This window comes from Dendrobates tinctorius, unplaced genomic scaffold (genome assembly GCF_039654945.1).
Source record: "Dendrobates tinctorius isolate UK_male_01 unplaced genomic scaffold, ASM3965494v1 ptg000129l, whole genome shotgun sequence".
In the NCBI taxonomy this organism is placed as follows: domain Eukaryota; kingdom Metazoa; phylum Chordata; class Amphibia; order Anura; family Dendrobatidae; genus Dendrobates; species Dendrobates tinctorius.
In genome coordinates, this window is record NW_027361797.1 from 11,068,193 (window position 1) to 11,081,421 (window position 13,229).

The following is a 13,229-nucleotide window of genomic DNA, read 5'->3' on the forward strand; positions in this document are numbered from 1 at the left end:
TTAGGCACTACTCGGTATATAGTGAGCAGTGGCTGTAGCCATGCCCTGGCATCGACTGACAGCCAGGTGTCACGATCCATTTTCGGATCTGTGTCAGTTTGGGCTTCTCAGATATAAACGTTTTTCCTTTCAGGCCATCGGGGGTTAATATCAGTTTTTTCCCCCGGTGGCCGCTGGTGTTACTACATGTTTAGTTAGTCTGCGTGTGCTGGTGGTGACCACTCCCACCTTCCTATATAAGGTCACCTGAGGCATCAGCTGGTGTTGGTGATACACTTCTTTTGGATACTAACCGTGGTCAAGACAGGAGCTGTCTGAGTGCATTGGTGCTTCAGCTGAATTCTGATCTGGTGCCTTACTCTGCTGCTCGGAGCATTGGCAGCAGAGAAAGCTAAGTGTTGTTTGTCTTACCTTGTCTGTTAATCTTTTCTTGGTGTTATATTAGTGCAGCGGTGGGACCAGTGTCCGCACTTACCAATTCCCTAGTGAGGGATAGGTGCAGGGTAAGTGAGGGTCAAGGTATCCTGCTCAGCGACACGTTGAAAGATCCTGTATAGGGACATCAGGGAGATCAGGACACGGCCTCAGTAGAGTGCAGGAGGTGTCCATTTCCCCCGTTCCCTATCTCAGGGCCCACCGTTGTAATTGTGTCCCCGTTGTTCCCTTGTTTGTCCATTGTTTTGGTGACCGACCGATCGTCGGGTCACGTCACGCAGGGTCAGTCACATATCGTGACATTATCACCAACTGTCCCATTTTGTCTGGTGAGCCATGACCCAAATGCAGGCCTTTGCCCAACTGCTTCAGACCCTCACTGATTAGCTTAGGGTGCTGCGTAGAGAGGTGGTGCAGCAGCTGCAGCAGTTGGTGGGGTTTGGCGCCTTGGTTCAGGTGCAGGCTCAACCAGAACCCAAGATATCTCTCCCTGACAGGTTTTCTGGAGGGAGAAATACATTTTTGATTTTTCAGGAGGCCTACAAGTTATACTTCAGGCTCCGTCCTCATTCAACAGGGAGTGAGGAACAACAGGTGGGAATCATTATGTCCCTTCTTAAGGGTGATCTCCAATCCTGGGCCTTCTCCCTTTCGGTCGATTCACCATCTCTACGATCAGTGGATGAGTTTTTTGCGGCATTGGTGCTGGTGTATGGAGATCCAGATGGCGTCTCCCTGGTGGAATCCCGACTCCGTAGGATCAAACAGGGGGGCCAGCCTGCTGAGAAGTACTGCTCAGAGTTCAGGAGGTGGGCCACTGACACACAGAGGAATGTGTTAGGCGTCGGGTTCCTGTAGCGGCTCAGCAGGGATCCAGAGCCTCATATTCTGCGGTCTCCCATTGTCTATCGACCACAGAGGAGATTGCTCAGCAGTCTCTGCGTCCCAGACGCTCTGCCCAGACCTGGGCACGTGCTCAGGTCCTTCTCCTGATCTGAAAGGTCCATCTCAGAGATCTGGAAGGTCCCGGAAGCGCACGGCTATAAAAGGTCTGCATGGCCGCTCGGCCATGCGCTAGTATAGTCTCTAGTTGCTACTGTGTGAATGATGATGGATGCATGAACCTGCGAATGACTCATTAAGATCCCCTTCCTCTGATATTACGAGTGTGTATAGGGACTTAGCTTTAGAGTCTGCGCCAGCCAGTGGCAAGCTACAAGCCACAACAGCATCCTCCACAGTGCTAGTGTCCAACAGTGCGCCTGCTACCGGGCATTGTCGATTAGCGGCAGTGTCTGTCGCCACGCTGCAGTCTGCAGCTCTTCTCGGCGTCTGCAGTTGCGACGCCGCATGCACGGTAGGTCTAGACGGCCTCTGACCCTCTGCCTAGGGTCCAGCTCCTGTGACCACATACCGTGCGTGCACTTCTCTGAGACCTGTGAGTCCAACAGGCTCAGTATTTATGTTAATGCCTTAGGCGTCTCTGTGAAGCCAACAGAGTACGCCCAGCGCACACCGGGTGACGTGCAACCCGCGTGCAATAATACCGCCATATTTAGTGTTCGCCATAATCTAGCAGCAGTGTTAACACCTTCTGCACGGTGGACCCCGGGCGGCGAACGCACTTTCCGTTATTTTATATTTAGTGCGTTCCGCCGTCCCTAACATTATACTAGCGCCAGGGTCTGGCTAGTAATGGCGGACCAGCAGCAGCTATTGCAGTACATTCGCAGCTGGAGGGCAGGTTGGCGACTCTCGAGAGTTCCACCTCAGCTGCGAAGGCTACTGAGGCTGCTGCTCAGGCAGTCACACAGGCTGTCTCGCGTTTGTCCACGTCCACACCTGTGCCGACAGTATCCCGCCTCCCATTGCCCGATAAATTTTCTGGTGACAGTGCCTCCTGCAGGGGTTTCGTGAGCCAGTGCTCTATCCAGCTTGAGTTACTGGCCGCGCGATTCCCTACAGAGCTGGCAAAGGTGGAGTTTATCGTTTCCCTTCTGTCGAGCAGGGCGTTGGAGTGGGCCACGCCACTGTGGGAGCGTGGTGACCCTGTGGTTCTGAGCACTGCTCAGTTTCTGACATCCCTAAAGCAGGTCTTTTTGGGGCCACAGGTTACTCACGACACCTCTCTCCAGCTACTAGCGTTAACACAGGGATCCCTCTCAGTCAGCCAGTACACCGTTCGCTTCCGGACACTGGCTTCCGAGCTGGAATGGCCTGATTAAACCCTCATTCCTGTGTTCTGGAGAAGTTTGGCAGAGCATGTTAAGGATGCTCCATCTACCAGGGAGGTTCCCGTAAGTCTAGAAGAGCTGATCGCCATTTCCACCCGCATCGATCTCCGTTTTTCTGAGCGCAGGTTGGAGCGTGCTCAATCAATACAGAAGGTTAGCTTGGCTCCCAACCTCTTTGAACCCCTAGAACCACCCGAGCCGGAGAGTTTACCTCCAGAGCCCATGGAGGTGTCCCACGTCGGTCTCAAGACGCGGTCGGCACAAAGCTCCACACGCTCTTACCAGTGTCGACAGTTTGGTCACCCGGCTAACAGGTGTCCACAGTGTCCAAAAAGACGATCGCATCCACTGGTAATGGGTGGGGGTCTATTCGCTATGGAGACCTTCTCCCCCAAACCGGCGTTCCAAGGGACGTTAGATAGCAGTGATTCCTCCTGGGAGGTACAGGTCACAGTGGACTCCGGGGCAGAAGGGAACTTTATGTCCTCGTTCTTCGCCCAACAGCACGCTATTCCATTGATGCCACTTCCACACCCCGTGCCCATCAGGGTGGTCAACGGGTCGACCTTATCATCCCAGATTACCCACCAAACAGTACCCCTTAGGTTCTCAATTCCACCATCTCACCAGGAGACGCTGTCCCTGCTCATTATGCCAGAGGGCATCGATGAGGTGCTCCTTGGGGTTCCCTGGCTCCGCTGCCATTCCCCTCATATGGAGTGGTCCTCAGGGAGAATACTGGGACGGAGCAAGGACTGTGTGGGAAGGTGCATGGGGGTCAACGTCCAAGTAGCCTCTGCGGAGGTGCCTGCGGATCTTTCCGCGTCTCCTACTGGGAATTTAAAGACCGGGGCTCCGGTCGCCCTCGAGTCAGTGCCGCCGGGCAAGACCTTTGTCCCGCCTCAACTGCGGTCACTTTGGTTACAAGCGGACCACAAAACTCCTGGCAAGGTCTCATTAGTGGCCGCACAGGGCACGGGACGCTAAAAAATTCTTTCAGGCGTGCGCCTCTTGTGCTCGGAGCAGTTCCTCTAAGCAGAGATCGGCTGGGTTACTGTATCCCTTGCCGGTGGCAGACCGGGCAATGGAGGTTCGCGACAGTGTGGGTCTCACCCCGCATGCTACTCAAGCCTCTAAAGAGAGAATGAAGATGCCCGCCAACACACATCGGCCCCCGCTCCAACTTTTGCTCCTGGCGACTTAGCCATCCCAGACGCCTTCCACGTGTCCCTTCTCAAACCTATTCACATGTCCCGGTTTTCCGAGTCATCTGCCGGGACATCAGACTTGTCTTCGGACGAGCTTGAGGCCTATGTGTTATGAATGAGTTACCATAGGAGGCAAAAGCAGAAATACAAGCTAAGTCCAGAAAACCAGAGAAGTTGGCAACTATCAGATTGCAGACCCCTGAACCTATCAACACAACTAGCAGTAGCCGTGGGGGGTTCCTACGATGCCCTAGACCCCTCGATCACAGCCGGAGAAATACATAGGCCGAAAGAAAGAAAGGGGAAATCTAAACTGCCCCAGAGCAGACCCCAAAGCAATAGGCAGCCCCCAACATATAATGACGGTGAAGCAAGATGAAAATACTAACACAGACAGAAAGATAGACTGAGCAAAGACGGGGCCCCAAAACTACCTAGATAGGAAAGGACAGGAAGGCTGCTGTCTGCAATCTGCCAAAACCCTATCAAAGACATAAGCCAACCAGCTGATATGAAAAAGGCCCTGAAGCAGCTAGGCTTCAAAAACTGAATCAGCACTCAGGTATTTTCAGAAGACAGAGCTAAATGAATTCAGCACACCCCAGCAGGGAATGGCAGAAATCCAGAAAAACAAAGCAAAAACAAAGTCAAAGCACAAAAGCAAAAGGCCGAGCAGCAAAGTTAGCTTTGGAGGAGCAGGAATTCAGACTGGTCTCCAAGGATCCCACAGAGAAATCACCCGCAGGGCAGAAGGGCGTCGGCAGCATTATATCCAGTCCGTAACTCCACTCAGCCGGTCACAATCATCAGCCTCAGGTGTTTGACAATCAGGCTCACTACCTTTCTTTACCAGAAGAGGGAGTTCCTCGGGCCTCAGTAATGAAGGGGAAAATGAACTCACAACACCTATGCCTCTGTGGGACACCAGGTGGAACGTGGCAAATTTTTTTTTGTGGATTGGAAGGCTCAGGGGGGAGGGGGCCCTAGGAGGGGGGGGCAATGTTAGGCGTCGGGTTCCTGCAGCGGCTCAGCAGGGATTTAGAGCCTCACATTCTGCGGTCTCCCATTGTCTATCAACCGCAGAGGAGATTGCTCAGCTGTCTCGGCCTCCCAGACCTGCTCTGTGGGTCTGGCTGTTGCTGCCACCTTTGGGTCAGCAATAGCAATGCAGGCTGCTCTGCAGCAAATCGCTCCAGAGATTAAGTCCTCATCACGCTACTGGGCATGTGTGGCGCCCCTGCGGATTCAGTTGCCACAGAGGTACTGCATCTCCTCATGAGGTGTGGTACCCCACCATCCAGGTAGGTTGGAGGCTCCTGACCACGCTCCAACACTCGCATCCCACACAACACAGTAGTTCAGCAAAGCCACATTGCGACTACCTGCTTGGAGTGTAGCAGAACACCTTTGGTGGCTCCCTGCTTGGAACACGAAACGTGCCGAGAGGCGGGTGGAGTTAGTATACATAAAAGAGTGGGAAGGTTTAGAATTTCAGTCAGTCAGTCAGAAGGCGTCAGAGAGAGAGTGAGGAGAGGAGATCCCTGGAAGAGGGATGGAGTAAGGAGGTGATGCAGCAGATCTCAGTGACCTGGGTCTGCTGGCACGGGAAAGGAAAGAAGGAGAAAGACTTTGAACAGAAACCTGATCTTCCATAAGAAGGAGAGATTAGCACGGAACGTAGGAGTAAAAGGGAACTGAGGACGTAGGTTAGAAGAGAATCCTGCCTAGAAGTTCTAAGCGCAAGGCTGGGGCCCGGTCCCCGAGGTTGTATGGATACTAAGGGTCCTGCAGCAGACACCGGTGGAGTAGTGAGCTGTAAATGCACTACTCCCATCTAAGACTTGAGGGCACAACAGCAACTTGGATAGTGAGCCGGGACTCAGGAGTAAGGAGTCCCCGAAGCAGGCTACAGCTGTCTACCGTACAAGTAAGGTTCTTGGGAACATTTGTCAGGAGGAACTCCAGTGTAACTCAGTACTAGGAGTACTTCACCCAAAGGCGCTATAAGAGGAGACGTTCAGAAAGGCACATGTTGGCGGAGTGTTGGAAGGGAGCATTCCATCTGAGCTGGAGGTTGACTGAGTCCCTGACCCGGAGGGCACGGAGGCAGGCACCTGTGTGTACTACAGACTGTGAGTAAAGCTTTGGAACTACAAGCCCTGGTGTCCTCCAATTATTCCTGCGCCAATACCCCCTGTACCAACACACCTGGGCACCAGCTCCTACACCGCCTGTGCCTCTCCTCTACCCCTACATCTACACTGCCCTGGGACTACAGCTCCACCTGTGGGGAGCTTCACCATCTTTGCTGCACTACACCATCAGTCCCAAAGGATCTGCATGCAGCGTCGGCCTAACATCTCAGTTGCCGAACACCACAGGTGGCGTCACAAACTATTCAATTAACTACATTCCACCATTCAATTCCCACATTACTTGGGCGCCCAGGGCCACGGACTGGGTCACTGCTGCTGTGACACACCCCGCTGACACCGGCCCGGTACCGAGTACCCCGCTTCCCTGGGAGGGCGACCCACATGCTCATGAAACGATATCCCATTGGAGATCGGGAGTCACGTGCTCAGGTCCTTCTCCTGATTGGTCTATCTCAGAGATCTGGAAGGTCCCGGAAGCGCACAGCTATAAAAGGTCCGCATGGCCGCTCGGCCATGCGCTAGTATAGTCTCTAGTTGCTACTGTGTGAATGATGATGGATGCATGAACCTGCGAATGACTCATTAAGATCCCCTTCCTCTGATATTACGAGAGTGTATAGGGACTTAGTGTCATGATCCAAGGTGGATCTGACAAGTAAATGGACAAAGTGAACTTTTTTTCCTTTGGCTTGGTGCCAAAGTGATGTGATTGCCCCCGGTGGCCATTACAATTGTTACACGTGGTGTCGTTCATTCTAAGTTGCCCAGGTGGTGGTGAGCGGTAGTGCACTTTAGTTTCTTTGGTTTAATGTGCACGTAATTATAATTCAGGTGTGGGGCTCTATAAAATAGAGCCAGGTGTGTTCAATCACTGTTGGTGATATTGTGTTCGTCATTTGGGAAGCAAGCCTGGGTGAGGAAGGAGCTGAACATGAGTCCTGCACAGCCCAGCCAGAGGGGAAGAGTGGCAGCTATGTGGTCTGCAAGAAGGGCTGGCATGGCGTGGTGGAGTCACGACTATGGAGAGAATTGCACTCAGCATGCGGGACTTGGTTGCTGAGAGCTGGACTCAAGCATGCTTGACTTTTTGGGCAGGAGCTGAACTCATCTTTGGGACTCTGTTACTGGACTTCTGCAATTGGTGGTGGACTCTGCTCCAAGGCTGCTCTATGGTGAAGGATCCAGTTATGGTGATGGATCCGGGTGGAGGAGAAGATGCACACAGGTGGTGGGCTCTGTTGCTAGGAGCGTACGCAACAGAGCAAAGCTAAGTGGTGTTTCCCCTGTATTGTCATTTTCCCTCATGTGTGTTTAGTGCAGTGGTGGGATTAGTTTCCACACCGACCAATTCCCTAGTGAGGGTTGAGGTTCAGGGCGAGCTAGGGTTTTTAGGTTCCTGTGCGTCGCCCGTAGGAGTGCAGGGACACTGGCCCAGGGGAGTACAGGAAGTCTCCACTTCCTATTCCCTATTGCAGGGCCCACCATTGTTAATGTTACCCAGGTTCCCCCTTTATTATTTAAATTCGCCTTACTGGAGGCGGGGTTTACAGACTACTGTATGTATACGTGTAATACCTAAATTCGCCAGTTGGAGGCGGTGTATCCAGCTGCACGTCGTATTATTTAAATTCGCCCAACTGGAGGCGGTGTATCCAGGGTCACGTGTGTCATATGGGTTCGCCTTGCGGTACTCGCTGCGTCCAGACACACGTGACCGTGACACTTAGCTTTAGAGTCTGCGCCAGCAAGTGGCAAGCTACAAGCCACAACAGCATCCTCCACAGTGCTAGAGTCCGACAGTGCGCCTGCTACCGGGCATTGTCGATTAGCGGCAGTGTCTGTCGCCGCGCTGCAGTCTGCAGCTCCTCTCGGCATCCGCAGTTGCGACGCTGCACGCACGGTAGGTCTAGATGGACTCTAACCCTCTACCTAGGGTCACTGGCGTAACTACCGGGGTAGCAGCCAAAGCGGTTGCTTTGGGGCCCATCCCATATAGGGTCCCGGGTCCCCGGCTCCGATCGGCGCTACCCGGTAGTGCAATTATCACGGCTCCAGTCCCGGCTTCAGCTCCTCGCTGCGCGCTCCTCCCGGCGCGCTCCTGCTTCTCAGCCCGTCCCCGCGCCCGGCCTTCGGCTCCCTCGGCGTCGGGCACCTGCGCACTGCTTGACTCCCGGTGCACAGCCTCCTGGGTAGTGTGATGCGCTGGCCCCGCCCCCAACATGGCAGCGCCCACCGCTACATATGCTTGGCGTCTGGACAGGTAAGATGCCTGGGATGGGGGTTAATTTGTGGGGGGAGTTAATGTGTGGGGATGGGGTGTTAATGAGTGGGGATGGGGGGTTTATGAGTGGGGGGTTAACTTGTGGGGGCGTTAATGAGAGGGGATGGGGGTTAATGAGTGGGGATGGGGGTTAATTTGTGGGGGTGTTAATGAGGGGATGGGGGTTAATTTGTGGGGGGTTAATGTGTCTGGGGGGTTAATGAGTGGGGATGGGGGTTAATGTGTGGGGGGTTAATGAGTGGGGATGGGGGATACTTAATGTGTGGGGGGATTTGGAGTGGGGGGTACATAATGTGTGGGGGGATTTGGGAGTAGGGATGGGGGTTATTGAGTGGGGATGGGGGGTTATTTAAAGTGTGGGGGGATTTGGAGTGGGGATGGGGTTTATTTAATGTGTGTGAGGGATTTGGAGTGGGGATGGGGGGTTATTTAATGTGTGTGAGGGATTTGGAGTGGGGATGGGGGGTTATTTAATGTGTGTGAGGGATTTGGAGTGGGGATGGGGGTTATTTAATGTGTGTGAGGGATTTGGAGTGGGGATGGGGGGTTATTTAATGTGTGTGAGGGATGGGGGATTTGGAGTGGGGATGGGGGATTTAATGTGTGTGGGGAGATTTGAGGACACAAAATGAAGAATATGTATGAGGAAACAGTATGGGGGATGGGTGCAGACAGTATGGGGAGCAAACGGGTTACTGTATGTGGATCCAGTATGGGGAGTGAGGGTGATGGGATGTGTGCAGACACAGTATGGGGAGTCGGGGTATGTGTGAGCAGACAGTATAGAGAGTGAGGGGGTAAATATATGAGGAGACAGTATGGTGAACAGGGGGATGTTAGAGGAGACAGTATGAGGAGGAAGGGGAATAGCGTGAGGAGACAGTATATTGCAGACATTTTTATTTGGGAGCATTATAATGACACTTCTATCTTTAAGGGGATCGTGTGGAGATTTGCTGCAGAAGACGGGAGAAGATGGACGTCTGCAGAGATGGCTGTGGATGAGAAAACTCATCATGGGGTCTGGACAAGAAGAAGAAAAGGAGACCGACTCCAGAGATGATGTCATCTATAAGTTACCTGGATGTAAATATTATTTGTGATACTGACTAATTCTCATGTTTTTATTTGTTAGGAACATTAAAGGGGTTGTCCAGGTTTGTGCTGAGTCTGCAGTCATTCTATGTGACTGCAGACTTCTGAATTCTCACAGTGCTCACTGAACGCTGTCAAGATTCTCTCGTGCCGGTAATTTACATACATGCGGTCACATGCTGACTAGACGTGTGTGGCCTCACTCAATGAAAATGAACAGAGCGAGGCCGGGCACGTCTAGTCGGAATGTGGCCAGAAGTATACAAATCACATACTTGTGCTGACATGACTGTATATCGGCAAGGGAAAATCCTAAATGTGTGCAGTGCATTAGTTGTGAGAATTCAGAAGCTGCAATGTCAGGATTCTGCTCTGCAGGTTCCAGTAGTCATCACATGGACACTTCACTCATATGCGATTTTCATAGTTATGGTCCTGTGACAACGAGATTCTCTTCCTGCTTTCAGTTTTTTACTGAACATTGAGAGGATTAGGGAGAGCAGCTCGTGGGTACATGACTAACTGTGCAAGTCGCATATGTACTTGGGGGGGGGGGGCGCCGAACCAAATTCTTGCCCCGGGTGCCAGAAAGCCTAGATACGCCTCTGCGACCGGTAGTGCAATTTAATTAAGTACAATACTGCGGCGCTCCGGTGGGTGCTGTGGGTGGCCAACGCTGTCTTGGGGGCACGTCGGCCTGGTGCGTGTAGTGTAGGGCATCCGGGGCCCCGGGGGAAAAAAATGTACTTAATGTGTCTCTAGTATGCATTATCGGTAAGAGGGTGCGTCTTGAAGGGGGTGTGTCTTAAAGGGTGTGTGTCTTAAAGGGGGTGTGTCTTAAAGGAGGCCCCGTTTAAAAGTTTGCTATGGGGCCCAATCAGTTCTAGCTACACCCCTGCCTAGGGTCCAGCTCCTGTAACCACATACCGTGCGTGCACTTCTCTGAGGCCTGTGAGTCCAACAGGCTCAGTATTTATGTTAATGGCTTAGGCGTCTCTGAAGCCAACAGAGTACGCCCAGCACACACCGGGTGACGTCCAACCCGCGTGCCATAATACCGCCATATTTAGTGTTCGCCATTATCTAGCAGCAGTGTTAACACCTTCTGCATGGTAGACCCCGGGCGGTGAACGCACTTTCCGTTATTTTATATTTAATACGTTCCACCGTCCCTAACAGGAATGACCCTGCCCTTAGGAGTCATTTTGTGCAGTGTCTGTCCCCAAAGTTGCAGGATACTCTGGTGCAGTACGCCGCCCCCAGGTCATTGGAGGCCCCTATGTCCCTTGCCATCCGGGTGGATAGACGCCTTGGAGAGGCATACACCAAATGTGCCCCCTGTAGTCCTTGCTAGGGAGGAGGACACACCAGTGCTGACGGATGAACTCATGCAGTTGGGAGGAGCTAGTTCCCAAATGCTGTCGCCTGCGGTTTGTCATGGTGTGGGGGCATGTTTTTGCTGTGGGCAGACTGGTCATTTTATCGGGGTCTGCCCAGCTTGCGCCAAAACATCTGTACCACCTAAGAAGCCGCGTCGCCCTGGTCGTGTGGAGGGAGGCGACCATGGAGTGAATATTTCCTCCATTTTTTCCCCTCAGTGTACCTTGTCAGCAGAAGTGGTGGTGATTGGTGGGGTAATTGAGGGTATACCGGTGCTTGTGGACAGTGGAGCAGGAGTCAATCTGGTGGATGCTCACTTTGTCCAGACCCTTGGCCTGAGGTGTAGGACGCTAGCAAAACCCCTAAGCGTCCAGGCCATTGACTCTATCCCACTGAGCCAGGGGAGGTTGACCCAAGTCGTGGACAATATACATCTGCGTATAGGGACTCATCATGATGAGTCCCTGTCATGCTACGTCTTGGGCGGAATGCCATCACCTATCATTTTAGGCCTCCCTTGGTTAAAAAGACACAACCCAGTCATAGATTGGCGGTCTGGGGAAGTAATCAGCTGGGATCAGTCGTGTGAGGGCTGCTGCCCAGGGGCTACTGTCTCTGCCGTCATTCTACAACCATCTCCTTCTTCAGTGGGGGCAGCAGAGGTGATGTCAGGGAGTAGGAGCAAGTCTCAACCCTCACCTTTAGCCAACCCTGAGAGGTGGAGTCCTCGTAGGAGGAGGGGTCGGAGGAGAGTGGTGGTTCCCTCTCTGAATTGTGGGGGTGTTGGGACACAAGGGGACCCCTCTGCTGACAGTTCCTTAAAGAGGTCACCATCTTGTGGAAAACGTGTGCAAGGCAATAAACGTTCAGGTCCAGACTTGTGTGTGAACGAGTGTGAACGAGTGTGTATGGGTGTCCACCTAAAACATCCAGTGGAAGTGTGCTGCTGGGGTCTGGAGTTCTCAGGTGATTTGGCCATATCAGGTGTCGGCCATCCTTGGCCTGGAGACTTACCAGCTGGAGTTACCCCCAGTAATGCCCATACTCAACTCATTCCCCAGGTCGGCACTCTGGAGACTTGTGGTACCTCCGGAGCATATGTTGTCACCTCCGTCAGCCCACGTTTGCCATGAACCTGAGTCAGGTGGTTGCTGAGGTGAACTCTGGTGGATCTAGGCATCTGTAGGTGGTATTCTGGTGAGGTGCGGTGCTGAGGGTCCAGAGGCCCCTCATTGTAAGGGGGGGTACTGTCACGATCCATTTTTGGATCTGTGTCAGTTTGGGCTTCTCAGATATAAACGTTTTTTTCCTTTCAGGCCATCGGGGGTTAATGTCAGTTTTACCCCCGGTGGCAGCTGGTGATACTACATGTTTAGTTAGTCTTTGTGTGCTGGTGGTGACCACTCCCACCTTCCTATAGAAGGTCACTTGAGGCATCAGCTGGTGTTGGTGATACACTTCCTTTTGGATACCAAGCGTGGTCAAGACAGGAGCTGTCTGAGTGCAGTGGAGCTTCAGCTGAATGCTGATCTGGTGCCTTACTCTGCTGCTCGGAGCATTGGCAGCAGAGAAAGCTAAGTGTTTGTCTTACCTTGTCTGTTATCTTTCCTTGGTGTTATATTAGTGCAGTGGTGGGATCAGTGTCCCCACTTACCAATTCCCTAGTGAGGGATAGGTGCAGGGTAAGTGAGGGACAGGTTGAAAGAACCTGTATAGGGATGTCAGGGAGATCAGGGCACAGTCTCAGGAGAGTGCAGGTGGTGTCCATTTCCCTGTTCCCTATCGCAGAGCCCACCGTTGTAATTGTGTCCCTGGTGTTCCCTTGTTTGTCCAGTTGTTTTGCTGACCGACCGATCGTCGGGTCGCGTCACGCAGGGTCAGTCATATATTGTGACACCAGGTCAGAAGTGCATAAGTACACACCCGACTGTCAGTCAAAGTGCCGAGGTGTTCTTACAGCCACCGCAAACTATGTTCTGAGTGGCAACTGAAGTCATGCAGTGGTGCATGTCGTGTCTCTATAACTGAAAGCGGGAGGCTGCCGGAAGGAATAAAGTTAATTTCCTCCTGACAGCTGTGCTTTCAGCACCCTGGCTGGGGAGCTTTGGAATGCTATTAACGTGTAGATTAACCCCATATCTGCAGTTTAATAGCGTTTAGGGACATGACATGTCCTCTTTAATGACATTAGTTGTATGTTTGGGGTCGTTCTCCTGCTACAGAATAAATTTGAAGCCTATCAGACGCCTCCATGATGGAATTGCCTGATGGATAAATATCTGCCTGCATTTCTCATCTTTGAGGACACCATTAATCCTGAACAAATCTCCAAATTCTTTTGCAGAAATTAAGGCCCAAACTTGCTGTGACCCTCCACTATGCTTCACCGTTGCCTGTAGACACTCTATTGTAGACATTCTTTATCCAATGAATGAAGCTG